Below are 27467 nucleotides of genomic sequence, written 5' to 3'. Positions count from 1 at the left end.
CGCATTCTCATAATATTTCCAGTTATCATTGAAGTGTTACATGTTGGCAGATTCTAATAGTCTTCCTCGGAGCACGTGTAGTCCCCTTTTAGCAGTTGTGCTAACACTTTCAGATGATCCTATTGATGGCTAATTATAATATAAGAGTTCAGTCTTGGATGAAATATAACATACAGTTTTCATGAGATAATAACAAAGCTTGAATGATGATGCACACATCTGATTTAAATGAGTCCAGAATCATCTTATTATTCTTTGAAACTTCTATTTTTGCAAGTGTATCCCTGTTTGGAAGAAGCTTTGGTTTCAGTGCCCGCTATGCTATTGGCTTTCTCAGAGATCGGTGTGCAGTAGCTAACTCATGAAGCTCTAAACAAGCATTAAGCAGCATACAAACCAGACACTCGTGTGTCTGCAATAGAGTAACTGCTCCCACACTAGTGAAAAGGAAACTCTTAAAATATCCTGATGAGTACTGTGATATTTTTAGTAAAGCTATGATGAACTGACTCTTCCCACTTACTTGGGCCATGATGGTGCTATGTGTTTGCCTTAAAAGACGTGAACGTATTATCATCATTAAAAGACTTACCCTTTGCCCTTCAGCAATACATTATTTGACATATGGGAAGAGCATCATGAGAAGTGTCAACATATGTTACATAGAATGGATACCATGGAAAGAATGTGGAGATTGTACACACATTTTCCTTCATCACTTTTTAATTGACTAGTTTTATTAACTCGTATGCCTTATCAATATGCAGTTAACATTTTACATTGAATGGCTTCATGCATCTGTTTGTCAAAATATTTATTTGGCACACTAAGAATACCAGTAGAATTTATAGCAACAACAAAATAATATGGTTTGGGTTTTAATATATTTATAATTTTTGAGCCCCCAGAACATTTCTTTTAATCAAAAGGCATGACAAATGAAGCATACCAGCAAACTGAAATGTGATACTAATACTGTTAATGTACTGCATGTCTGAACCATACACCAGAACCCCGCCTGAGCACTCACCATGTGAATGACACGAACAAGCTACAGTACACGTAGGAAAGGTTTTGCGCCCTCTTAACCTGGCTCTACTTTCTGATTTTGTTCCACAGTGTCACTAATTAAATGGACTCAAGAAGCATCACAGCTCTTTGTACTGATCACAAAAACAGAAGCCAACACTTCAGTAATTTCCGTTTGCAACACACACACACACATATATGTATATTTTTTTTCTTGAGAAACATATATATATATATATATATATATAAATATATATATATATATATATATATATATATATATGTTTCTCAAGAAAAAACATCTTTAATTAATGCATCCTTTAATTCTTTAGCTGCTAGATAGGCCATGAGTTCATGGTTCAAAACACATTTTATAATTTCCCTTTAGACTTACTGCTTAACGTCTGCAGAGAAAGAGTGAGAGACCCATTTTGTAGAATACTCATTGACTTGCATTCCTCCTAAACACTTCTCTGTACAACACATAGAGACGCACCTGTGAACACACCTCACATACATGGGAAATAAGCGAATTGAATACGTAAAGCACATTCAAATGATTTAAATTGGCACATTTACCAGGTATATCAGGTGTGTTCACAGGTATGTTTCAATGTGTTGTTCAGAAAAGTATTTTAGGAGGTACAGTATGTACCGTAAGTCAATGGGTAATCTACAAAATTGGTCACTCACTCTGCCACAAAATAGTGTCATATTCTGTCTGAATTCCCATACTTTTGTAACAGTTTAAATCAGTAATCCATGTTTTAATTAAAAATAAAAAATCCCTTAGGAGGGGTGCAGGGTGGCCTCCAGAGCTGAACCAAGTTACTTTCATCTCCAAGAACCCTGTGGTTCCCAAGATACTTGAACAACAAACAAAATGAAAAGTGCAAACAATACTCCACTTTTACACCAGAAAAAGACCCAATAAAGTGCTTGGAGTGCAACTTATAATGTGTATATTACAGGGAATTTATGGAGCATATTTAATAATTCCGCAGTTGCAGCTATTATATAACAAGGTCTCTGATCCATTTTTAAGTAGACTTATTTGTAATAAATCAAGTGCAAACTGACTGGAGTGCTCATATATCTAATTGTTGTGCAAATGTGAATGCATTGATAACAGGTGTCCTGTCATGAGACCCACTCACATATACCGTTTGGTATTTTTAGAGTTAGAGTTCAGCATATCGTTCCTATCATTTTCAAATGGATCGCTCCTCAAATGAAAGGAATAAAATACACAACATAGCATAAAACCATTTACTACACAAAATATAACTAACCAGGGAGGGGGAAATGAATATCACTTACACATTCCCCCATATATAAGCGCCTTGAGTGTCATAAGGGCACACTCACACCCCACTCTGGGCAGGTAACCTCCGTTCTTCCAACTGGCACTTGTGTCACCACTCCTCCACCTCCACACTAAAGGAGACCTGGAAAGATCACTGGAGCCTGCGGACGATATCCTTCACTCTCGTTTCCCGATCAGTAAGTATACTGCAGCAAACACACCTCATCTCCTCCTCCTTCTCTACACCTGACGGAGTTCCAAAATGGCCTCCAGTGATTGTGGATGGTGCTCCACGAGTGTCACGCTATGAGTTATCTCAATGCATTTCACAGAATCATCAGCATCCTCGGGGGCTTCCCGAAATACTTACCTATGTAGGTGCTGCTAGTTCTTTATGGAGGTTTACATTTCCCGCATTTCGCAAACCAATAGGAAACCGTGATGGATGATGTTGCAGTTTCCTACTGTATACGGGGGACTATAACCTCCATAGTGTTCACCCAGCCAGGCACGCTACTGGCAGGACCTATGGAAATAAGTATCACGGGAAGCAGGGGCTTCTTGGAGATGAATTTGACAAAATTCAGCTCCGGATACCCCCTGCTTCCCAACTATACCAAAAATAAAATAAAAGACCCTATGCAGAATTGCTCCTTTAATGTACTGTATGCTTTAATGCAAGAGATGCAGTGTCTTACACACTGGAGGTACTGTAAGTACAGATGCAGCCACCAGTATCCGATCACTTGCCTGGGTAAAAACTAAGGTATCTCACAGTAAATGCCTCAACATTTCTGTGAGATTACTAATGGCCCATCGGATTAACACAGCAGGGGTCCCTATAGTTCCATTCAGTTTGAATGGGTCTGCAGGGACCCAACGCTGTGTTAATCCGATGGGCCATTAGTCTGGCTGCGGAAATCTCACAGAAATGTTGCAGTTTATTGGGAGGTTGCCCCAAATTTTCCAAGGCAAGTGATTTAATACTGGTGTCTGCATCTGTATGTATCATAGTAATCAGACAGCAATAGTTATCTCAAGAAAACACTATGTGTAATGTAAATGTATGTATCCTCTTCTTTGGGGACTACTACTATAGTTCTGTAAGGGGTTAAATGCCTTAAGGGGTTAACTGTGTGGGCTCCCTCAGGTTACACCACTCATCTCCCCATCATGTGGTGTATGGTGACAATGTAAGGGTGTATATTGCCGCCCCTTATGTTCAAGGAGCAGGTTCTTCAGTGTGCTATCTAGAGTCCTCACTGTGAGTCCTGTAAATAGGTTTGTGTGTATAGTCATGGGTATTAAGATGTGCTCTGTCACTGTTTGTTGTTTTCAGTTAGCAATGTGCCCTTTTAAGATAGCACCTGTTAAAGGAACGGGACCTTAAGTTGTGGGAGTGGGATGCCACTTGTTCTGGTCTCCTAGAGTTAGCCCTGCCTCAGCCTGACCACCACTGTCCCCACGAGTTGCTAACACTGCAGCCCGTAGTCATATAGAACCACCCATCTAGCATGATCTCACTGCATCATAGCCTCCCTGCAAGCAGTCCCCACTATATCCTTTATTATGGGACTTCAAGTTATGTAACTCCCCAGAATAGAAGTGAGAATTGCCAGGATTAAGTGCAGTATACTATTGTTTGCCACGAGTTGTGTCCAGATGCACCGTATGTCAAAAAAGCACCTCTTGTTTTTATAGTTCCAAGGCGCCTACCTTTTTCCTATCTGCTTATTCACGCCAAGCACACAGCAAAGGCCTGAGATACTGAGAACTGCCATTGTATATATCTAATCTGATGTGATGTCATGAAAGCCGGTTGCAATATTTGCACCTGTTTGCAATTGAAGTGCCAATATTGTCAGTTTGAAGAAATGTACATTTTGCATTGTACCAGTTGTGAAATTTACCTGTAGTGACACTAACCCATGAAAGGTGTATCTACACGAGCTTCAGGCAAACTTTGTACTTGAAAACAGAATCTACTTTCATTTCTAATAAAAATCATGACATTTTTATTTATAAAAAATGTTTTACCAGGAAGTAATACATTGAGAGCTACCTCTCGTTTTCAAGCATGTCCTGGGCACAGAGTTATAAAAAAAATACATGGTTACATTAAAAGAACAGGGTTATACAGTGAATTCACAGACATTTCATGGACAGATAAAGTTGGAAAATTAGGTACAGTGGATAAAGGGTTTGTGAGTTTCAGATAGAAATAGAGCAGCTTTGACATCACCAAACATAAGTGAACAGCAGCAAACGGCTTACACCCTTTGGCTGCAACGCAGATGTACACTGGGGTGGTTGAGATTCAATGCAGCTGTGAACAAACAGTTCTTTGTATTCTCTTGGCTCATTAACATTCCAGGGGGTGGGGTTGACGTTCCACAAAGTACAAGCAAATGTTAACTATTAGCACGCTGGTCCTGTGCAGAGGGGAGCATCTCTTGGGGAGCCCCATCAGGCTATCCGCCTTTGGGGCAACGCAGATGTACACTGGGGTGATTGAGATTCAATGCAGCTGTGAACAGTTATTTGTGTCATATTGGACTGCCGGGGAGGAGCTGCCTGTCCACCAGCTCCACGGCTCCCACCAGCATCACCTGTGTGCTGTGTTCCGCTGCTCCCACCAGCTGAACAAGGCCTTCTGCTGCTGTCACCGCCACCAGGACGTCTGCTGCTGCTACAACATTGTCGCCACGGTCCTCCTCACACTCCGCAGTGGTCTTCCTCACCCTCCGTCGCCAGCTGCAGGTAAGTGTCGAAGTATTTTTCAGCTGTTTTGAAATTACCCGGTGCCGGTTCCGACCCGGTGCTGCTCCCAGCCCCCTGTTGCTGGGTCCGGCTAAGTTCCGGGTAACTGAAAAAGCACCGGGTGCCGGGTAATTTCCAGGTACTCAGTACATCACTAGTTGATATGGGTGTTGTTATATGTGACCTGTATCTCACAATCTTTGCCTTCATTCTTTTTTAACTGGTACTTTAGAATAGTTCTTATTATTGATTTAATTACCTTCTTTCCATAGCTTGTATGACCACTCTTAGCTAACAGGCACAGCAGGCCCAGTAAGTTAGTCAGTCACTAATAGCTGGAGATGTGTTAATCTGTTCTGCTTCACAACCAGGGTTACCACCTTCTACTGAAGGCTAACCCGGAGATAAATGTAAAAAATATCATCTCTTACCGGCAGCGTCCCCTAGTATCCTCCGGACAGCCTCCCGGCACCTCCACCTGCAACTCCCGTTAACATGCCTGAGCGTGTCAAATAAAGCTGCATTGCCATGACAACGAGACGCTACGTGACATCACAATGTTACGCAGCATCAAGTTGTCATGACATCGGGACGCCTTATGGAGCCGGGGTGTCACGACACGCCATGTTATCATGACAACATGACGTAGCATAGTGTCCCATTGTCCTGGCAAGAGGTGTCACGAGCGGGTGAATTTGAAATTCTATATTTAAAAGGATGTTACAATTAAAGCTTCAAAATTATAGAGGTAATTTATGTCTTTACTTTTTAATTATCCCTATTAATCGCCTATGTAAAATAGAACGATTTGCAATCTGCTGATTTGCTATCCTAAGCAACAAATACCGTCTTATGTGATTTATATTAAATAATATATATTTCAACAGCTTCCTAAAAATTGAACCTACTGTACATGCAAAGGAAACAATTATTTGGGGGAAAAAAACAGTTTGTTCTCTCTTAGATGCACAATTCTGAAAAATGGTTATTAGTTCAGCTACACGTGTATTCTAAAGGAAAATCACTGTATAATTGCAGCTTCTAATTGGCTAAATCAGTGCTATTGTATAGTTAATTCCATCTTTATGTGTTACAGGCAGCTAATTAAGATGTATGCGTTTAAAACCTGCTCATATTGGCATGTAAATACTTGATGACCCTTTGGCTTATAGTCTGGACATCAAAAGATTGATTAGCTCGTTTAAATGCTTGCCATGGTAACAGTGACATAATAGAGGTCTCAATTGTTCTCATAAAATGAAATAACATTACAATTTAAATGTTCTCTATCAGTGCTTGGTGGTACTGACTTTTAGGCTTTTCCCCCACCTGTCACCTCATATATTATTTCAAGAACCTGTGTTATTTTGTTCATCCCACACATAATCTAAATGTTGAAAAAACTAAGGGTTTCGGGTCACAGTGGCAATTACATTGGATTGGCATTATTCTAACTGGAAAAATACAAATAATATCAGTTGAGTGATAGTTTCACAATTTGTGGCCAATTTACAGTAGGAGATTTTCATTCCTATTGTCTGATTTTGTTTATTACACTTATTGTATTATAATTCCAGTACTGTATTGTCTCTTTTTCAAAGCTCCGAGTATACTGTGGGCGCAATATAAATGAAGATATACATATATACATAACATTTGATGTTTTTCTGTTAATAGTTCTGTAGCCCCGGCTACAAATGTATGTATACAGTACAGCATTAATCTGCCCCCTACTATCACATGGTTTGATAAGGAATAAGTACCTGATCTGCCTGGCAACACATGACAGGAGATATGGGTTTGGATAGTAAGAAAGCCAGATACACTGTTGAAACAAACTGTCAGTTTGAGAGAGACGAAGGGAGTCCAACTGACAGTTTGAAACCAGACACAGAGATAGGGAGTGCCAGTCTGAGAGGCACACAGAGAGACAGCCCAGTTGACAGTGAGAGGGGCTAAAGAGACAGCCATGCACTCACTGATGATGAAAGAGGAGACTTATAGGAGACTGCTAGCCTAGGAGATAGAAAGTGAAAGACAGCTGCAGAAGCACATCTTCACACATAGAGAAGTGCGTTATGAGGAGAAGAGTCCACAGTAAAAGATTTTCAGGCTGTTAAAGAGCGACCGACCGGATTACAGACAGCCGGGAGGCTTTTTTCCTGCAACTTGAGTACCCTTTACAAATTACACACGCACCTCACAAATGTTTAACCCTTAACAAGACTGCAAAGCTACTACACGCCAATAAGTGAGATAAGAGCTCCCATGCAGTGCTAGCAATAATATTGGCCTAAGTGGCTTCCACATAGGACACTGTCCTTGTTTATTGTGTGTTGCAACTATATATATATATTAGTAGCGTAAGGGCCGTCAAGTAAAATTTGCCATGGGGGCCATAAAGCAATAGTAAATATATACACAAGTCTTGTTTGGTTTTATTCAAGGGGTCCAATGAAGTACTAAGAGAGGAAGGACTCAGACCCCTCCACAGCACATATAGACTGTGGAAATAAAGGGGTTACATTGGAGGCATCAATGGGATTTTTTTCCCCTCCATATTAATGATAAAACGCTAACCCTCCCTTAGCTTCAGTAAATTACCAGACAACAAGACATAGTTTGGGCTTTGACACGTGCCGCCATTTTGTACTAGAGAAGGCTCTCGATGCCACGTGGAGATAAATATTCAACAGCACCCCTGGCTGCTATTGGTAGAATTCTAATCAAGATGAGTGCGTCCATTTTGCAAGATTGGTGTACCTGGGAAAGTCCAGATATAGATAAAGTATTTTGAACAGGAATCGCAGAAGCAGTAGACAATGCCGACAGGATGCTGGCTAGAGTGAAAATGTGGGGAAGCGTACAGATAAAAGAAAAAGTGATGCAATATGAATGTATCAGTATTTTGTATGTGTTGTGGAATTATTGATCCTGCATGGTACCCAAAGATATATTTGGCCTATGGGAAAAATGGGAGATGGGGTGTCATCACTCGACATAGCTCTCCTAGTTGGATGTGCCAGCAGGATAGAGAGAGATTATCTGAATGTCTACGGTGGCTGGAAGTGACCCTGCAGAGGGTTTTGCAGAAAGGTAGAGTTTTGGCGGAAAAGGCTGACAAGGCACGAAGTGAGCAGCTAAACTGAATGGTCCCATCCGATGACAAGATGAAGTATCTACGGTTGTGAGTGTGGAAAGAGGCACCCCTCAATCTCGTCCAAACCCTTTAGACTCTGCAGGAGATGGGGACCCCCAGTCAAACAGCAGCTTCCCGAAATCCTCTCTCTGACTGACTTTTTCCATCGCCGTGAAATATGAAGACATTGGAGGCACCAGCTCAGGACTGTAGCGGTCTGGTGTAGAGAATCCATCTGCGGGCTCCCTTATTCCGCAGAAATTCCAGAAGGACGATCCTCTCCATCAGAATCAGGTGAGTAATCCAATTGGGTCACCTCTTCATCAAATTCCTCCATGACAATGACATCCAGTGCATCACCCGTCCCGGCAGGTCATGCGGAAAAGGAACACCATTATCAGCTGAACGTAGAGCCACCACGGCTCGGGCAGTGCTTCGGCAAGGGCACCACCAGCATCTGGAACAGCCACATTTGGGTGGAGACGTCCGCCTCCGATTTCTCTCCAGATAGGATACCCACTGTAGACTGATTATCAGATGAATTCGCAGACAGGAGATACGGTACTCCACAAACTGGACATTTTGTCAGAGATTCTAGCTCTCACTCAAGTTGGCTGAGATCAATACACACTGCATGAAGAAGAGTTTCCATTTAATTTCACAAAAATGACCCCGCCGGGAATCTGATAGTGCTGAGCAATAGGGACTGTAGTAGCCATACTTTGTGAGCAGAAATATATCTCTAAGGTTGCGCTTATAGTGCCTGGCAATGGCGTTGCGACATCGCTCCAAAACAAATCCATTGATTCCGTCGCAAGCTCCTATAGTAAGTGCGACGGACACGAAGCGACATCACGACCAAAAATTTTGAAGATGGGTAAATTTGATTTTTTTAGAGACAGTCGCCACATGTGACTGTCTCTAAACCAATCAGAGAGCGCTGCCTGCCCGCTTTGTGACATCACTGGCCTTGTCGCCAGCGACGTCGTTTAAAACTAAAATATAACTCTTGATAGTGGCGACGGCGAAGGGTGACATCATTGGTCGCGTCACCGTAGCCGGCACTATAAGCGTGCCCTAACGCAGCAAAAAGTGTCTGAGGACTTTCCACCTAGAGATGTTAAACAGAGAACTCTAATAACAGCAGAAAGCATTATGGGGCTTTCCACAAGGAGATTTTGATACAAAACACACAAAACCCCAGCAAGCTCTTTTTGGGAACCCCTGAGCCCCCACAAAATATATATATGTACTATATATAAGTGTCAAAAAGAAGAGCTATTGAGCGTGGCATATGTATACAACAAACGACAGAGAAGCCCAATGCTACATCCAATATGACAAAAATACACAGTAAAATACTTATATATTCTCTTGAAAAAGGGTCATTTAGTTTAACCCTTTGGCCAACCCTACCATTAAGCCGTCATGCCAAAGTAGATCTAGAAGTGGGATGCAGCGCGTATGGGGTGCAGTAGAAGAAAACATGTAAACCCAGGCAGAAAACAAAACCAGGATCGCTGTGCTGGATAAAGCAAACGCGACTAACAGACAAGGACATACTCCTGAAGAAGGAAGTGATGTGTCCTCTGGCGAGTGGGTGTGCATCTACAGTCTGAGTGATGACACTGCTACAGATGGTTCCCCACCCAAGGAACGAGTTCTAAGAGTAAAGTCTGCCCTGTCAGGTGTGAACTCCCCCCCCCACCTACCCCTCCCAAAACATGTTTCAATATGGCAGATTTCAAATATTTGTTTTGCAACTTAACGATGTAAAACAGTGATGCTTCAGTCCTTATGATGAGGATGACTCCTATGTATATTTAATCTGTTCTGTAATTGTTACATACGCCTATAATCTTATTATATATTAGTGAAAGCACTGTATGCCTGTCTGCATCTTCCTGTGTCCTGTGTCATTGGTCCCTTGGCCTGCCCGCCCCCGCACACCTCTAATTGCATTGGCCTGAGGCGGAGTGACCACACACACACACACACACCTCCCGCTGTCTTACCCGCCGGTCCTGGAGGCTCATCTCCCGCTCCCTTACCCTCCGGCCCCAACACACCTCACCTGCAGCCTTCACCTCTCTGTCCTCTCCCCCCCCCATCACACTCACCTCCCTTCCCCCATCACACTCACCTCCCTCACCCCACCAGCACTCCACTCACCTCCCTCCACTCACCTCCCCCCTCCCTGGTGTGCTCCAATCACCTCCCCCCCTCCCCGGTGTGCTCCACTCACCTCCCCCCTCCCTGGTGTGCTCCACTCACCTCCCCACCTCCCCGGTGTGCTCCACTCACCTCCCCACCTCCCCGGTGTGCTCCACTCACCTCCCCCCCTCCCCGGTGTGCTCCACTCACCTCCCCCTCTCCCCGGTGTGCTCCACTCACCTCCCCCCCTCCTCGGTGTGCTCCACTCACCTCCCCTGTGCTCCACTCACCTCCCCTGTGCTCCACTCACCTCCCCCCCTCCCTGGTGTGCTCCACTCACCTCCCCCCCTCCCCGGTGTGTTCCACTAACCTCCCCCGTGCTCCACTCACCCCCGTGCACTCCACTCACCTCCCCCCCTCCCCGGTGTGCTCCACTCACCTCCCCCCCTCCCCGGTGTGCTCCACTCACCTCCCCCCCCTCCCCGGTGTGCTTCACTCACCTTCCCCCCTCCCCGGTGTGCTCCACTCACCTCCCCCCCTCCCCGGTATGCTCCACTCACCTCCCCCCCTCCCCGGTGTGCTCCACTCACCTCCCCCCCTCCCCGGTGTGCTCCACTCACCTCCCCCATGCTCCACTCACCTCCCCCGTGCTCCACTCACCTCCCCCGTGCTTCACTCACCTCCCCCGTGCTCCACTCACCTCCCCCGTGCTCCACTCACCTCCCCCGTGCGCCACTCACCTCCCCCCCCTCCCCGACGGCCGGACAGGCAGTGGGCGGGCAGCCTGAGCTGCCACGCGGCACCTAAGATGGCGGCGCCCGGAAGGACCCCCTTCCTCCCTCGCGGAGTAACTAAGATGGTGGCGGCCGGAAGGAGAGGTCACATGTGTGTGTGTGTGTCACTGTGTGTGTGTGTGTGTCACTGTGTGTGTGTGTGTGTGTCAGTGTGTGTGTGTGTGTGTGTGTGTGTGTGTGTGTGTGTGTGTGTGTGTGTGTGTGTGTGTCACTGTGTGTGTAGGACACTGTGTGTGTGTGTGTGTCACTATGTGTGTGTCAGACACTGTATGGTGGGGGCCGGAGCTACGGGGGGAGGGGCGGAGCGGAGAGAGAGGGGGGAGGAAAGAAACATACAGGGGGAGTGGAGAGGAGGGACGCACAAATTTTAAGCAACCCACCCCCCCTCCTGTCCACTGTCCCCCCCTCCTGTCCACTGTCTACCCCCCTCCTGTCCACTCTCACCCCCCTCCTGTCCACTGTCACCCCCCCTCCTGTCCACTGTCACCCCCCCTCCTGTCCACTCTCACCCCCCTCCTGTCTACTGTCACCCCCCCTCCTGTCCACTGTCACCCCCCCTCCTGTCCACTGTCCCATCCCCCTCCTGTCCACTGTCCCATCCCCCTCCTGTCCACTGTCCCGTCCCCCCCCTCCTGTCCACTGTCACCCCCTCCTGTCCACTGTCACCCCCCCTGCTGTCCACTGTCACCCCCCTCCTGTCCACTGTCACCCCCCTCCTGTCCACTGTCACCCCCCCTCCTGTCCACTGTCACCCCCCCTCCTGTCCACAGTCACCCGCCCTACTGTCCACTGTCACCCGCCCTACTGTCCACTGTCACCCCCCCTCCTGTCCACTGTCACCCCCCTCCTGTCCACTGTCACCCCCCTCCTGTCCACTGTCACCCCCCCTCCTGTCTACTGTCACCCCCCCCTCCTGTAAACTGTCACCCCCCATCCTGTCCACTGTCACCCCCCCTCCTGTAAACTGTCACCCCCCCTCCTGTCCACTGTCACCCCCCCTCCTGTCCACTGTCACCCCCCTCCTGTCCACTGTCACCCCCCCTCCTGTCCACTGTCACCCCCCCCCTCCTGTCCACTGTCCCGTCCCCCTCCTGTCCACTGTCCCGTCCCCCTCCTGTCCACTGTCCCCCCTGTCCACTGTCCCCCCCATCCACTGTCCCCCCCGTCCACTGTCCTCCCCCATCCACAGCCCCTGCCCGTCCACTGTCCCCCCGTCCACTGCCCCCCCCGTCCACTGTCCCCCCCATCCACTGTCCCCCCCCCATCCACTGTCCCCCCCTCCGTCCACTGTCCCCCCCTCCCCTCCTCCTGTCCACTGTCTCCCCCTCCCCTCCCTCTTTTTCCCCTCTCCCCCCCCTTTTCCCCCCCTCCCCCCCTTTCCCCCCCCCCCTTTCCCCCCCCTCACTCCCCCCTCCCCCCCTTTCCTAGCGGGAAATTTAACTCACGGGCAACGCCGGGTCTCTCAGCTAGTATATATATATATATATATATATATATATATATATATATATATATATATATATATATATATAAATAAAAACACAGAAAAAACAGGCGCACTCATAGCGTAAAATTGTATAACAATAAATTTATGCACACTCACAAACAAAGCTGAAAAAAATGCGTTTTTGAGTACAACTCAGCCCGTTCAGATGCAGGAACCCAAGGAGGAGGACTTCGGTGTGATGTCCGCGGTGTGTCTTGCCACAATAGCCCCTCTAGGTCCTGGCAGGGACCGAGAGCCACGAGGGACGCCGCCTTCCCCTCTCTCCGGTGCTACACAGAGCATACACTGAATAGAGTCTCGCGTGAACTCGATGATGTCAGCGAGGTTTCAGCCGGGGAGAGTTCACAGTGTAAACAGGAACTTGAATGTCTGAATGGCTGGTAGCAAAATGCTAGCAAAGCAGCAGGAGTGCAATAATGTAGATGAGTGCAAATAAAATCTGGACAGTAGGCTCCACAGCAATCTCTATGCATTTCGTCTCAAGCGAGACTTCATCAGTGTAAACTGTCACCCCCCCTCCTGTCCACTGTCACCCCCCCTCCTGTCCACTGTCACCCCCCTCCTGTCCACTGTCACCCCCCTCCTGTCCACTGTCACCCCCCCTCCTGTCCACTGTCACCCCCCCCTCCTGTCCACTGTCCCGTCCCCCTCCTGTCCACTGTCCCGTCCCCCTCCTGTCCACTGTCCCCCCCGTCCACTGTCCCCCCCGTCCACTGTCCCCCCCGTCCACTGTCCTCCCCCATCCACAGCCCCTGCCCGTCCACTGTCCCCCCGTCCACTGTCCCGCCCGTCCACTGTCCCCCCCATCCACTGCCCCCCCCCCCATCCACTGTCCCCCCCTCCGTCCACTGTCCCCCCCCTCCCCTCCTCCTGTCCACTGTCCCCCCCCCTCCCCTCCCTCTTTTTCCCCCCTCTCCCCCCCCCTTTTCCCCCCTCTCCCCCCCCTTTCCCCCCCCTCTCCCCCCCCTTTCCCCCCCTCTCCCCCTCCTTTCCTAGCGGGAAATTTAACTCACGGGCAACGCCGGGACTCTCAGCTAGTATATATATATATATATATATATATATATATATATATATATATATATATAATATATTATCATTAATTGTGCATGCAATGTCTTGTATATAATGTATAACCCTGTTCACTTGATGTAACTATGTATTTGTAACCATGTATAGCATAATATGTCCAAAGTGCAGGACCCCGAAACCCTGGCAAGAGTGACCAGAAATTTGAAGTCACGCCTTCTAGAATGAGAAAAGATGATGAGTAGGATTTAGTAGGCAGGGGAAGTTGTGAGCTCAACTTAGAGGAGACATTACAGAAGCAGTTAAAGATGACCCTGTGATGTCAGAAAAACATGCGTCAGAAAGGAGCCGAGATGTGCTGCAGCCCAGAGTGACTGACGGAAGCATCACGGGAATGGGGTTAACAAAAAAAATGAGCAACAGAAAGGCGAATCCTTGAACCACGCTAGCGATGCTCTAGCTCTGGGGTACTCAAGCCCCCACAACAGGTCAGGTTTTCAGGATATCCCTGCTTCTGCACAGGTGGCTAAATCGGTCCCTGCTGCAGAATGGTAGCTCATTGTGTCTTCTTCTAAGCCACCTGTGCTAAAGATGGGATATTCTGAAAAACCTGTCCTGTTGGAGGGGCTTGGGACTGAAGTTGAACATCACTGTTCTAGCTATACTAGACATGATTTTGATTGTCTCCATGGACAAGGCGCGAGAAGCTAACGTCGAGCTACAGAAGTGTCTGCTCCCAGCTTTACTTGAGTATGCAGCTTTGGAAAAAACAGAGTATCTCTTGCAGAGTGAGTTGGAGGACACGATGGCTGGTCTGGAAAGGGCAAATGCTGCAATTGATACTATGGATGAGAAGCAGAGTCACTCTGTCAAAATTATTGCTAACCTGAAACAAGAAAAGTCAAGGGATCAGAAAGCACTGGAGAATGCAAAGAGTGTGCTGCGGAAAGAACATGTCTCCCTGGAGCAGAGCATGGAGTCGGAGCACACTCTGTATAGCCAGATAGAAGATATATATTTGTAGGTGCAGGAGGCCAAGGAGAAACAGGCAGATGCTGAGGAGAAGCAGAGAGTTCTGCAGTAAGAAAGTATCCAGGCTGCTATCGTAGTGCAGGTGCTGTAGGAGTGTTTGAGTACTCAGTGTTTCCCCACAGAGCAGTATGAGGAGCTGAAGGCCACACTGAACATCCCCAGAGCATCTATGGAGGCAGAGCTTAGAGGCTAGGTGATCCTGTATGGAGTGAACAGATGAAAACTAAAGCTCTGCTAGATGAAGCTGAATCTTTCAAAAAGAAAATGTAACATGCTCTGAAGCCGTTAGAGGCAAAAGATAAAGATATTGCAAAACTAAAAGAGACACTTAGGTCACAGAAAGAGCCCATCGAAAAAATAGCAATTAAAGCAGCAGGCCAAGAAATATCCTACGTGTGTTTTTTTGTAAATAAATCAGTTCTGTGCTATGAGAAAATGCTTGTAGCATATAAAAAAAACTCGGAATGACATTTTATGTATTATAAAGCAACAAGCATTTTTTGTTTCTATAGCAACCATTTACAAAGTCACATCCCCATCCTCTTCTGAAACAAGCTCTGGCACACCCCTTTTTGAGCCCTGTCCTCTCGCTAGCAGTGCACCAATTGTATCTAGTGACTGCCTGGTCACATGATATTCCCCCACAAAACTTTGTATCTTTGGTCCTCTTCTGCTGCACTGACAGTCATTTAGTGAACCCCGAGCTGAATTTTCGCCGATTGACCACAGAATAACGGATCGATCGGAAACTTAGCTAATTACTTATTGTGTGGATTGTATTGATGCACATATTAAAAGGGAAAAATGGCAGCTTTGACTGCTGCTTTAAAACAGAAAGCAAAGAAGTTGGTATAGAACACGCTGCTCTGCGAGCAGAAAAAGTGGGAAAGCGACAAGAGAGCTGCTTTGCAGATACAGAGAAACTCTATGAAGGAGGATCCTCAGCAAATTATCACGGATCTAATGCTCTTAATTGATGAGACTGTACAGAAGCTCTCCAAGAAAAACGAGGAGCTTGGGAGAAAAGATCAAGAGGCAGCCACGCTAAAAAAAGATTACGAAGTGCATCAGTTGCAGTTGGACTTGGAGTTTTGCAGAGTGAGAGCAACCCTCAGGGACGAGTCTGCAGAGAAACCTAATAGTGCCTTGAAACTGCAGCAGGAAGAGCAGAATGAGGCTCTGCAGGCCAGTACAGCATGTGTCTCCATTACAGGAAAAGGTATTCACCCTGCATGGGCTCCTCTATCACACAGGGACCAATGTCGGTGAAGGCAATGGCATAGTGACAGCTAGCCACATCACCCAACTGAAAAAGGTGATTGCAAAGTTTGAACTGCCTGAGAAAATAGTAGTTAAACCTTCTTTAAACCAGGAAGCAAACAAATGTATAAATTAAGAATATAAGGCATCTATTGATGAGAAGGTTCAGGTTCCAAATAAAGAAAAATCTAAACCAGAAGAAGCCTTATCAGCTACAGTAAGACAGAAAAGGTAGAACCAGACTCTCTGGTAGGTTCCAGGTTCCGCTGCACACTGGAATATAGGGTCTGGTTCCCTGGGATCTCTCTCTGGCAGCACTTCCTTCCTCAGTGCTAGAGATCTGTTCCACGTGGTTTCTCTAATGATAAAAGTTATTTATTAAACTAATTGATAAAAAAGGACAAATGGCTGACAGACCGCTCCGGTGGGAGTCGTTGGAAGAATGCACTCAGCGCTTGTACTGCTTGTAAATATAAGCCACCAAATGTCCTACTGTATATGTACTGCACCGACACACTTTATTCGAGCAAATACCCGGTATGTACCTGGCAGATACCTGCAATGCGCCACTCCTCACCTCTGACAAGCCCCGTTGCATTTGCCTTCCCAGCCTGGGTTCATGCCCGGCTGATGGGCGGCTGATCTGTTAAATGATAATGATTAGGATTTAATAGGCTGCAATGCTTCGCGTGTCTACCAGATGGCATAAATTCATGAATTGTAATGCAGTATATATATATATACTGTGCATTATTGCAGCCAGCGGGAATAAAATGCTTCAATCCCTGCTTGGAAAATACCTCAATGCACTCGGGCAGAAAACAGTCACAAACCTCAATACACCCGGGTATACCCGAATTCGTGGGACTAGCCAAGCTCGAATAAAGTGTGTCGCCAGTGTAGATAAAAAATGCCCTATGCGTTTTGTGCGTCTAAACACACTTCCTCAGGGGATAGGACATTTGGTGGCTTATATTTACAAGCAGTACAAGCGCTGAGTGCATTCTTCCAACGACTGTGGGGCAAGGAGGTGCAGATCGCCGTTTCCTGTATCTTCCACTGGAGATTGCCAGGTTCTGATGTCACATCCGGCAACGTCATTTCCGGTCCGCCACGAGGACGGCGTCACTTCCGGTTTTTGCCAGTAGAGAGACGCAGAAGGAATACAAGGCGTCTGAGGCACCCAGCGGATCCCCCACACGCGGTCACCAGCCCCCATTGGTACTATGCGAATTACCAGCAGCCGTCCTGTGAGTGTTATCTAGGTTTTAACCCACCGGAGCGGTCTGTCAGCCATTTGTCCTTTTTTATCAATTAGTTTAATAAATAACTTTTATCATTAGCTTTGCTTAAGTGTTGTTTGTCTAGGTGTGTCTGTTTGTTTTGTCTGTTTATGTCAGCCAGTTGCAATTATGTTTGTATAAATTGTTTAACTGTGTTGCACTAAATATTTATTTTTTCATTGCATGTTCTACTTCCACTGCATCAAGTCATATCTGAATACCCCAAGATACAGAGACTGTTGATTTCCTTGGAACTGGAACTATTTCTACTGGATATCCAGGATTCCATTATTTTTGGACTTATTAGGCGCCGGTATCTCTTTTGTGCAATTGGTCATTAAGCTTCATCAGTTGAAACCGTTTCTTTTTTTTTTAAATTAGAATATCATTCATAATCTATAAGTACAAAATATTATCATACCATAATTTTCTAATATATATTAGCACTATAGACACAGGCGCAGTCTTTTATATATGGTATTTGGTGTATATATATATATATATATATATATATATATATATATATATATATATAGTATATATATGGTGTATCTACTATATATTTGTGAAATCACTGTATGTCTGCGTCCCAAGGGTCAATCGCATTGGACCTTGGGCCTGTCACTCCTGCTCAGGCCATGCCCGCCCCCGCACACCTCTCATTGGCCTACGTCCAACACCAATGCCACACTGTCCCACCCCTCACTGACTCTCATTGGCCTGCGTCCAATGCCCGCCCCCGCACACCTCTCATTGGCCTGCGTCCCACCCCTCACTGACTCTCATTGGCCTGCGTCCAATGCCCGCCCCCGCACACCTCTCATTGGCTTGCGTCCCACCCCTCACTGACTCTCATTGGCCTGCGTCCAATGCCCGCCCCCGCACACCTCTCATTGGCCTGCGTCCAACACCAATGCCCTAATACTTCCACACTGTCCCACCCCTCACGCTTTGCTTTTGCAACACCTAATCCTCTAATCCTCAACCTGCTCTGGGGCCACGCTTCACAGCTATCAAAACCTTCACGTCTGCTACCACAGACTGCCGAATCAGGTACAGCAGTGTTTCCCAAACTGTGCGCCGCGGCGCCCTGGTGCGCCGCGGCGCCCTGGTGCGCCGCGGCTTGGCTAGAGGGGCGCCGCGATCAGGGCCGCCAGCAGCGGGAAACAAGGGCTGCTCGCTCATTTAAAAAAAAAAAAAAAACCTCTGAGGGGAAGCAGAGGAGCGGTCACGTGACCGCTCCCATCCAATGGGGCTGCAGCCTGCCCGGCATTGCAACTGCAGAGCCACCAGACAGCACCAAGGTGTGTGTGTGTGTGTGTGTGTGTGTGTGTGTGTGTGTGTGTGTGTGTGTGTGTGTGTGTGTGTGTGTGTGTGTGTTTTGTGTGTGTGTGTGTGTGTGTGTGAAAAACGGGCTGCAGGGTGTGTGTGTTGTGTGTGTGTGTGTGTGTGTGTGTGTGAAAAACGGGCTGCAGGGTGTGTGTGTGTGTGTGTGTGTGTGTGTGTGTGTGTGTGTGTGTGTGTGTGTGTGTGTGTGTGTGTGTGTGTGTGTGTGAAAAATGGGCTGCAGGGTGTGTGTGTGTGTGTATATATGTATATATGTATATATGTGTGTGTATGTGTGGTGTGTATATATATATATATATATATATATATATATATAGTAGATATATATATATATATGTGTGGTGTGTATATATGTATGTGTGGTGTATATATATATATATATAATGTGTATGTGTGGTGTATATATATGTGTGGTGTGTGTGTGGTGTGTGCGTGTGAATATATTTATCAAAGTTGCACAATGTTAATAAATAATTTATTCTCACATGTCTTTTTTTTTTTTTCATTTTTAAATATTATATAATACACACACACACACACACACACACACACACACACACACACACACACACACACACACACACACACACACACACACACAGAGCTACCAAGTGACAAACACACACAGTGATACCCGCCTACCAAGCGCGCTTGCTGTCTCCTCTTCAAGGACAGCGAAAAGCTCCTGGTAGAGCGAGCGGCAGCAAGCAAGAGCGAGCAGCAGCACCTAAGCGCTTACTATGTCCCAGGCCAGAGGAACTATAGCAGCGCTGATTACAGATGCAGGGGCTTTGTGCATCTGTTCAGCCCGGCTCAGCGACGCTGAGAGAGGGAGGCCCGGCGCGCACGCTGGAGGAGCAGCACCGGGAGACTGAGAGAGAGAGTGAGGTCAGAGAGAGAGAGAGTGAGGTCAGAGAGAGAGCGTGAGGTCAGAGAGAGAGAGAGAGGTCAGAGAGAGAGAGTGAGGTCAGAGAGAGAGAGTGAGGTCAGAGAGAGAGAGAGAGTGAGGTCAGAGAGAGAGAGAGTGAGGTCAGAGAGAGAGAGTGAGGTCAGAGAGAGAGAGTGAGGTCAGAGAGAGAGAGTGAGGTCAGAGAGAGAGAGTGAGGTCAGAGAGAGAGAGTGAGGTCAGAGAGAGAGAGTGAGGTCAGAGAGAGAGTGAGGTCAGAGAGAGAGAGAGGGAGGTCAGAGAGAGTGTGAGGTCAGAGAGAGAGAGAGAGAGTGAGAGAGAGAGTGAGGTCAGAGAGAGAGAGAGTGAGGTCAGAGAGAGTGAGAGTGTGTGAGAGAGACACCAACTGCGCACTGCAACTGTTAGGTATGTATATACACCTTTGTTTTTACTTTGGGCGCCGCGTAAAAATCCTGATCGCCTTGGGGAGCCTTGAACCGAAAAAGTTTGGGAACCACTGAGGTACAGAATCTACACACAACGCACAAACACAGCACACACACACATTCACACAACACCAAACACTGCAGACTGCCTCTTCAAACCCCCCCTCCCCTCCACGCCACACATCTCCCTCCCGCAACCGGACCGCGAGGCCGCGGCCTACACTCACACACCATGGCAACGATGTCCCTCCCCCTATCCCGCTACCTCACACAGTGTAGCTCCCGCGAACCGCACAGCACGCCACATCTCCTGCACCTCACACAGCTCCCTACCGCAACCGGACCGCGAGGCCCCCTACCCCGCTACACCATGCCACCAATGTCCCTCCCCCTATCCCGCTAGCTCACACAGTGTAGCTCCCGCGAACCGCACAGCACGCCTCACATCTCCTGCACCTCACACATCTCCCTACCGCAACCGGACCGCGAGGCCCCCTACCCCGCTACACCATGCCACCAATGTCCCTCCCCCTATCCCGCTACCTCACACAGTGTAGCTCCCGCGGACCGCACAGCACGCCTCACATCTCCTGCACCTCACACATCTCCCTACCGCAACCGGACCGCGAGGCCCCCTACTCCGTTACACCATGCCACCAATGTCCCTCCCCCTATCCCGCTACCTCACACAGTGTAGCTCCCGCGGACCGCACAGCACGCCTCACATCTCCTGCACCTCACACATCTCCCTACCGCAACCGGACCGCGAGGCCGCGGCCTACACTCACACACCATGGCAACGATGTCCCTCCCCCTATCCCGCTACCTCACACAGTGTAGCTCCCGCGGACCGCACAGCACGCCACATCTCCTGCACCTCACACAGCTCCCTACCGCAACCGGACCGCGAGGCCGCGGCCTACACTCACACACCATGGCAACGATGTCCCTCCCCCTATCCCGCTACCTCACACAGTGTAGCTCCCGCGGACCGCACAGCACGCCTCATCTCCTGCACCTCACACAGCTCCCTACCGCAACCAGACCGCGAGGCCCCCTACCCCGCTACACCATGCCACCAATGTCCCTCCCCCTATCCCGCTACCTCACACAGTGTAGCTCCCGCGAACCGCACTGCACGCCTCAGATCTCCTGCACCTCACACATCTCCCTACCGCAACCGGACCGCGAGGCCCCCTACCCCGCTACACCATGCCACCAATGTCCCTCCCCCTATCCCGCTACCTCACACAGTGTAGCTCCCGCGGACCGCACAGCACGCCTCACATCTCCTGCACCTCACACAGCTCCCTACCGCAACCGGACCGCGAGGCCGCGGCCTACACTCACACACCATGGCAACGATGTCCCTCCCCCTATCCCGCTACCTCACACAGTGTAGCTCCCGCGGACCGCACAGCACGCCTCACATCTCCTGCACCTCACACATCTCCCTACCGCAACCGGACCACGAGGCCGCGGCCTACACTCACACACCATGGCAGCGATGTCCCTCCCCCTATCCCGCTACCTCACACAGTGTAGCTCCCGCGGACCGCACAGCACGGCACATCTCCTGCACCTCACACAGCTCCCTACCGCAACCGGACCGCGAGGCCGCGGCCTACACTCACACACCATGGCAACGATGTCCCTCCCCCTATCCCGTTACCTCACACAGTGTAGCTCCCGCGGACCGCACAGCACGCCTCATCTCTTGCACCTCACACAGCTCCCTACCGCAACCGGACCGCGAGGCCGCGGCCTACACTCACACACCATGGCAACGATGTCCCTCCCCCTATCCCGCTACCTCACACAGTGTAGCTCCCGCGGACCGCACAGCACGCCTCATCTCCTGCACCTCACACAGCTCCCTACCGCAACCGGACCGCGAGGCCGCGGCCTACACTCACACACCATGCCACCAATGTTCCTCCCCCTATCCCGCTACCTCACACAGTGTATGACAACACCTACCACTGGAAATCAGATGTTCGTTGAAATAAAATATGTTTTCCTAACTATTTTACTGTCTGTATAATGTACACAACACTCACCCACACAAAACCCCCTCATACACACACACACACACACGCAAACATCCTGTCATTCTATGCCACACACTACACTCAAAAACATGCCATTTTTAACATGTGTATGACCAACAACACGCACTCACACACGTCACACACACAACATGCCTCATACACACACACACGCCATCACACACCAGCAACACACACACATGCTCTCACACACACCACACACCATGCCACCGATGTCACTCCCGCTATCCCGCTACCTCACACACTCTACCTCCCGCGGAACAACCAGCACGCCTGACATCTCCTGCACCTCACACATCTCCCTCCGCAACCGGACCGCAACGCCGCGGACTACAGTCAAACAGCATGCCACCAATGTCACTCCCGCTACCTCACACACTGTATGACAACACCTACCACTGAAACTCAGCTGTTCCTTACAATAAAATATGTTTTCCTAACAATTTCACTGTCTGTATAATTTATTCTAAAACACTTCTCACACCACCACTCACACACAACACACAACACTCACCCACACAAAACCCCCTCATACACACACACACACACACACGCAAACATCCTGTCATTCTATGCCACACATAACAACAAATCACACCTCACCTTCACCCTCATAATACACACACTACACTCAAAAACATGCAATTTACAACATGTCTATGACCAACAACACGCACTCACACACACAACATGCGTCATACACACACACACATGCCATCACACACGCCACATACACACATGCTCTCACACACACCACACACCATCACACACAACACACACACAAATACACAAACACATGCACACACACACGCACTCAGCAACGCCACACGCCCTCAACCACGCAACACACGTACTCACACACACACACCAACCTCCTCTGCTGATACAACACACAAAACAACACTTCAACATAACCTTAACTACCACACACAACACAACCACCACTAAACAAACACACACACCCAACCCACTGTTCCAATTACCTACCCTTCACCATACACACTACACTGAATACAATGCACATTTACACGTCTCACCACCCACTCCCATTGCACATCAACATCCCACCACACACAAACATATACAACAACACAACACCTCCGCTACTAACACACCTAGCACAATAAATCACCTCTTCCTTTCAATAACATATTTTACACAAAACATTACTATTTACACATCTGTCTAATTTATTGCACACAAACACTCAACTAACCAACACTGACACACACACTCACACACCACACACTCACTATCACATCACACACTCACTCATCCACACACACACCCCACACAATCAACAATCACACACAATAATTACATACACAGTCACCCACCCACCCACTCAGTCACCCACCCACTCAGTAACCCACTCACCCACTCACTTAGTCACTCAAAAACTCACTTAGTCACCCACCCACTCACTCAGTCACCCACCCACCCACTCACTCACTCAGTCAAGTCACCCACCCAGTCAGTCACCCACCCAGTCAGTCAGTCACCCACCCACCCACCCAGTCACCCATCCAGTCACCCACCCACCCACACACCCACTCAGTCACCCACCCACCCAGTCAACTCAGTCACCCACCCACTCAGTCACCCACCCACTCAGTCACCCACCCAGTCACTCAGTCACCCACCCAGTCACTCAGTCACCCACCCATTCAGTCAGTCACCCAGTCACCCACACATTCAGTCAGTCACCCACTCACCCACCCACTCACTCACCGAGTCAGTCACCCAGTCAGTCACCCACTCACCCACCCAGTCAGTCACCCACCCACCCAGTCAGTCACCCACTCACCCACCCAGTCAGTCACCCACTCACCCACCCAGTCAGTCACCCACTCACCCACCCAGTCAGTCACCCACTCACCCAGTCAGTCACCCACTCACCCACCCAGTCAGTCACCCACTCACCCACCCAGTCAGTCACCCACTCACCCACCCAGTCAGTCACACACTCACCCACCCAGTCAGTCTCCCACTCACCCACTCAGTCAGTCTCCCACCCAGTCAGTCTCCCACCGACTCTCCCACTCAGTCTCCCACTCACCCACCCATTCAGTTTCCCACTCACCCACCCATTCAGTTTCCCACTCACCCACCCATTCAGTTTCCCACTCACCCACCCATTCAGTTTCCCACTCACCCACCCATTCAGTTTCCCACTCATCCACCCATTCAGTTTCCCACTCACCCACCCATTCAGTCTCCCACTCACCCACCCATTCAGTCTCACACTCACCCACCCATTCAGTCTCACACTCACCCACCCATTCAGTCTCACACTCACCCACCCATTCAGTCTCACACTCACCCACCCATTCAGTCTCACACTCACCTACCCAGTCTCACCCAAAACCACCCACCCAGTCACTGACCCCACCCACCCACTCACCGACCCCACCCACCCACTCACCGACCCCACCTACCCACTCTCTGACCCACCCAGTCACCGACCCCAGTCACTGACCCACCCAGTCACCGACCCTGAAAAAGTCACCCAGTCACCGACCCACCCACCGACCCAAACTCACCCACCCACCCACCAACCCAGAGTCAAACCCAAAGTCACCCACCCACCGACCCAAAGTCACCCACCGACCCAAAGTCACCCACCCACCAACCCAAAGTCACCCACCCACCGACCCAAAGTCACCCACCCACCGACCCAAAGTCACACACCCACCGACCCAAAGTCACACACCCACCGACCCAAAGTCACCCACCCACCGACCCAAAGTCACCCACCTACCGACCCAAAGTCAAACCGACCCAAAGTCACCCACCCAGTCACCGACCCAAAGTCACCCACTCAGTCACCAACCCACCCACCCACTCAGTCAAGTGTCACCCACCCACCCACACTGTCACCCACACACTCAGTCAACTCAGTCACCCACCTAGCTGTCAAGGGGGGGGGGAAGCCTAACCCTGTCGTACGCCCCCCCCAAAATTACATCCCGGGCAACGCCGGGTCTCTCAGCTAGTGTTCAATAAAACTGTATTATGCTATGTCCTCTCTATACAATTTACTCAAGAGAGGAGGAGTTTGCAAAGACATCTATCTACAATGCTTATGCGAGTGCTTTACTCACTTACCACCACTGCACTTGATTTGGATTATTTTGTTCATTGTATTCACTCTATTGCGCTTGATTTTTTTCACCTTTATGTCATGCAGAATGTCTCTAGAAACGTTTTGTTGAGCAGCACAGAGGAGCACAATTATATATTTTGTTGAATATTTAGTTTGTGCTTCTTTTTTCCAACTCTGACATATGTAAACTCTGTTTAAAAGCGAGCTGCGCTGGCATTGTATTGAGTATGGCTTCAGGTACTATGCACAGAGGTTACATTTATCGCAGTACATGCAGTAGCACGTGGAAAATTAGAATTGTTTGTAAAACAAAACAAAAAATCAGTGAATTGTGCACAAGAGACTTAAACGTGATTCCAATTTAAAGCTAAGAATATGCAACGTGTTCTAATTCTGCATCCACTCCTGTGTGCGTCACAAAGCTCCACAGTGCTAATGTGTAATGTGTATCATCTCGACTTCATCAACTCACTCATGTACTTATTACCTGGTGGTGACGGGTGAGTGCATTATGCTCACCTCCAGTCCTCACCCGCCCCCCCCCCCCTCCCTACCCTCTCCCCAAAGGTCAGGTTTTCAAGATATCCCCGCTCAAACACTGAGCCTCTGATTGAGCCACCTGTGCTGAAGCAGGGATATCCTGTGACCTGACCTGTTGGGGGGGGGGGGGAGGGGAGGTTGAGGATTGGAGTTGAGCATAACTGCATTAGAGAACACATTTAATCAGAAAATATGTTATGTTATATAGCTATGTTGTGTTACATAGTTATCTACTATATATTTCTGAAAGCACTGTATGTCTGCGTCCCTAGCGGCAATCTCATTGGTCCCTTGGCCCGCCCGCCCCCGCACACCTCTCATTGGGCTCACACACTCACACCACCCCCTTGGCCCGCCCCCCACACCTCTCATTGGCCTGAGGCAGAGTGACGGGCCAAAGGTCCAAAAAAAACAAAAACAAAAAAAAAAAAAACACACACACATATATATATATACAGTGTTCGACAAACCTATACATTTGCTCGCCCCGGGCGAGTGGATTTAACCCCCGGGCGAGTAAATATTGGCCCAAGCAGCACACGTTTGGTACTAGGTGGCGAGTAGATTTTTTTGTGTGGCGAGTAGATTTTTTGGTGATTTGTCGACCACTGTATATATATATCTCTGTCCTCTCCCCATCACACTCACCTCCCCCCCTCCCCGGTGCTCACCTCCCTCCCGCTCCACTCCCTCTACACACCACTCCCTCCCGCTACACACCACTCCCTCCCGCTACACACCACTCCCTCCCGCTACACACCACTCCCTCCCGCTACACACCACTCCCTCCCGCTACACACCACTCCCTCCCGCTACACACCACTCCCTCCCGCTACACACCACTCCCTCCCGCTCCACTCCAGCACTCACCTCCCTCCCGCTACACACCACTCCCTCCCGCTACACACCACTCCCTCCCGCTACACACCACTCCCTCCCGCCCCATTCCCTCCCCGGCGGGGGAACAGGCAGGCTGCCACGCGGCGCCTAAGATGGCGGACCCCTTTCCTCCCTCGCGCTCCATCGCGCTCCACTCACCTCCCTCCCGCTACACACCACTCCCTCCCTCTCCACTCACCTCCCTCTCCACTCACCTCACCTCCCTCCCCCTGCACTCCCTCCCCGGCGGGGGAACAGGCTGCCACGCGGATCGTAAGATGGCGGACCCCCTTCCTCCCTCGCGGCGCCGAGTGAGAAGATGGCGGCGGCCGGAAGTACAGGTAGGTGTCGCGTGTGTTGCTCCCCCACCTCCCCCCCACCTGCGACGCCGCACGGAGTGTGTGTGTGTGTGTGTGACACTGCCCCCCCTCCTGTCCATTGCCCCCCTTCTCCTGTCCACTGCCCCCCTTCTCCTGTCCACTGCCCCCCTCCTGTCCACTGCCCCCCTTCTCCTGTACACAGCCCCCCCTCCTGTCCACTGCCCCCCCTCCTGTCCACTGCCCCCCCTCTCCTGTCCACTGCCCCCCCTCCTGTCCACTGCCCCCCCTCCTGTCCACTGCCCCCCCCTGTCCACTGCCCCCCCCCCCCTGTCCACTGCCCCCCCTCCTGCCCACTGCCCCCCCTCCTGCCCACTGCCCCCCTTCTCCTGTCCACTGCCCCCCTCTCCTGTCCACTGCCCCCCCTCTCCTGTCCACTGCCCCCCCCCCTCCTGTCCACCGCCCCCCCCCTCCTGTCCACCGCCCCCCCCCTCCTGTCCACCGCCCCCCCCCTCCTGTCCACCGCCCCCCCCCCTCCTGTCCACCGCCCCCCCCCCTCCTGTCCACCGCCCCCCCCTCCTGTC

The 27467-nt window shown here is 49.4% G+C and overlaps 1 protein-coding gene across 6 annotated transcripts in view; it reads right to left on the bottom strand.

Moving 5' to 3' along the window:
* Nucleotides 1-27467, bottom strand: part of PRKG1 (protein kinase cGMP-dependent 1) — a 1423135-nt gene that overhangs the window by 70428 nt on the left and 1325240 nt on the right. The window lies entirely within an intron of this gene.

Source organism: Ascaphus truei, chromosome 8 (genome assembly GCF_040206685.1).
Source record: "Ascaphus truei isolate aAscTru1 chromosome 8, aAscTru1.hap1, whole genome shotgun sequence".
In the NCBI taxonomy this organism is placed as follows: domain Eukaryota; kingdom Metazoa; phylum Chordata; class Amphibia; order Anura; family Ascaphidae; genus Ascaphus; species Ascaphus truei.
Note: the sequence above shows the minus strand (reverse complement) of the source record. Positions and strands in the feature narration are given on the sequence as shown.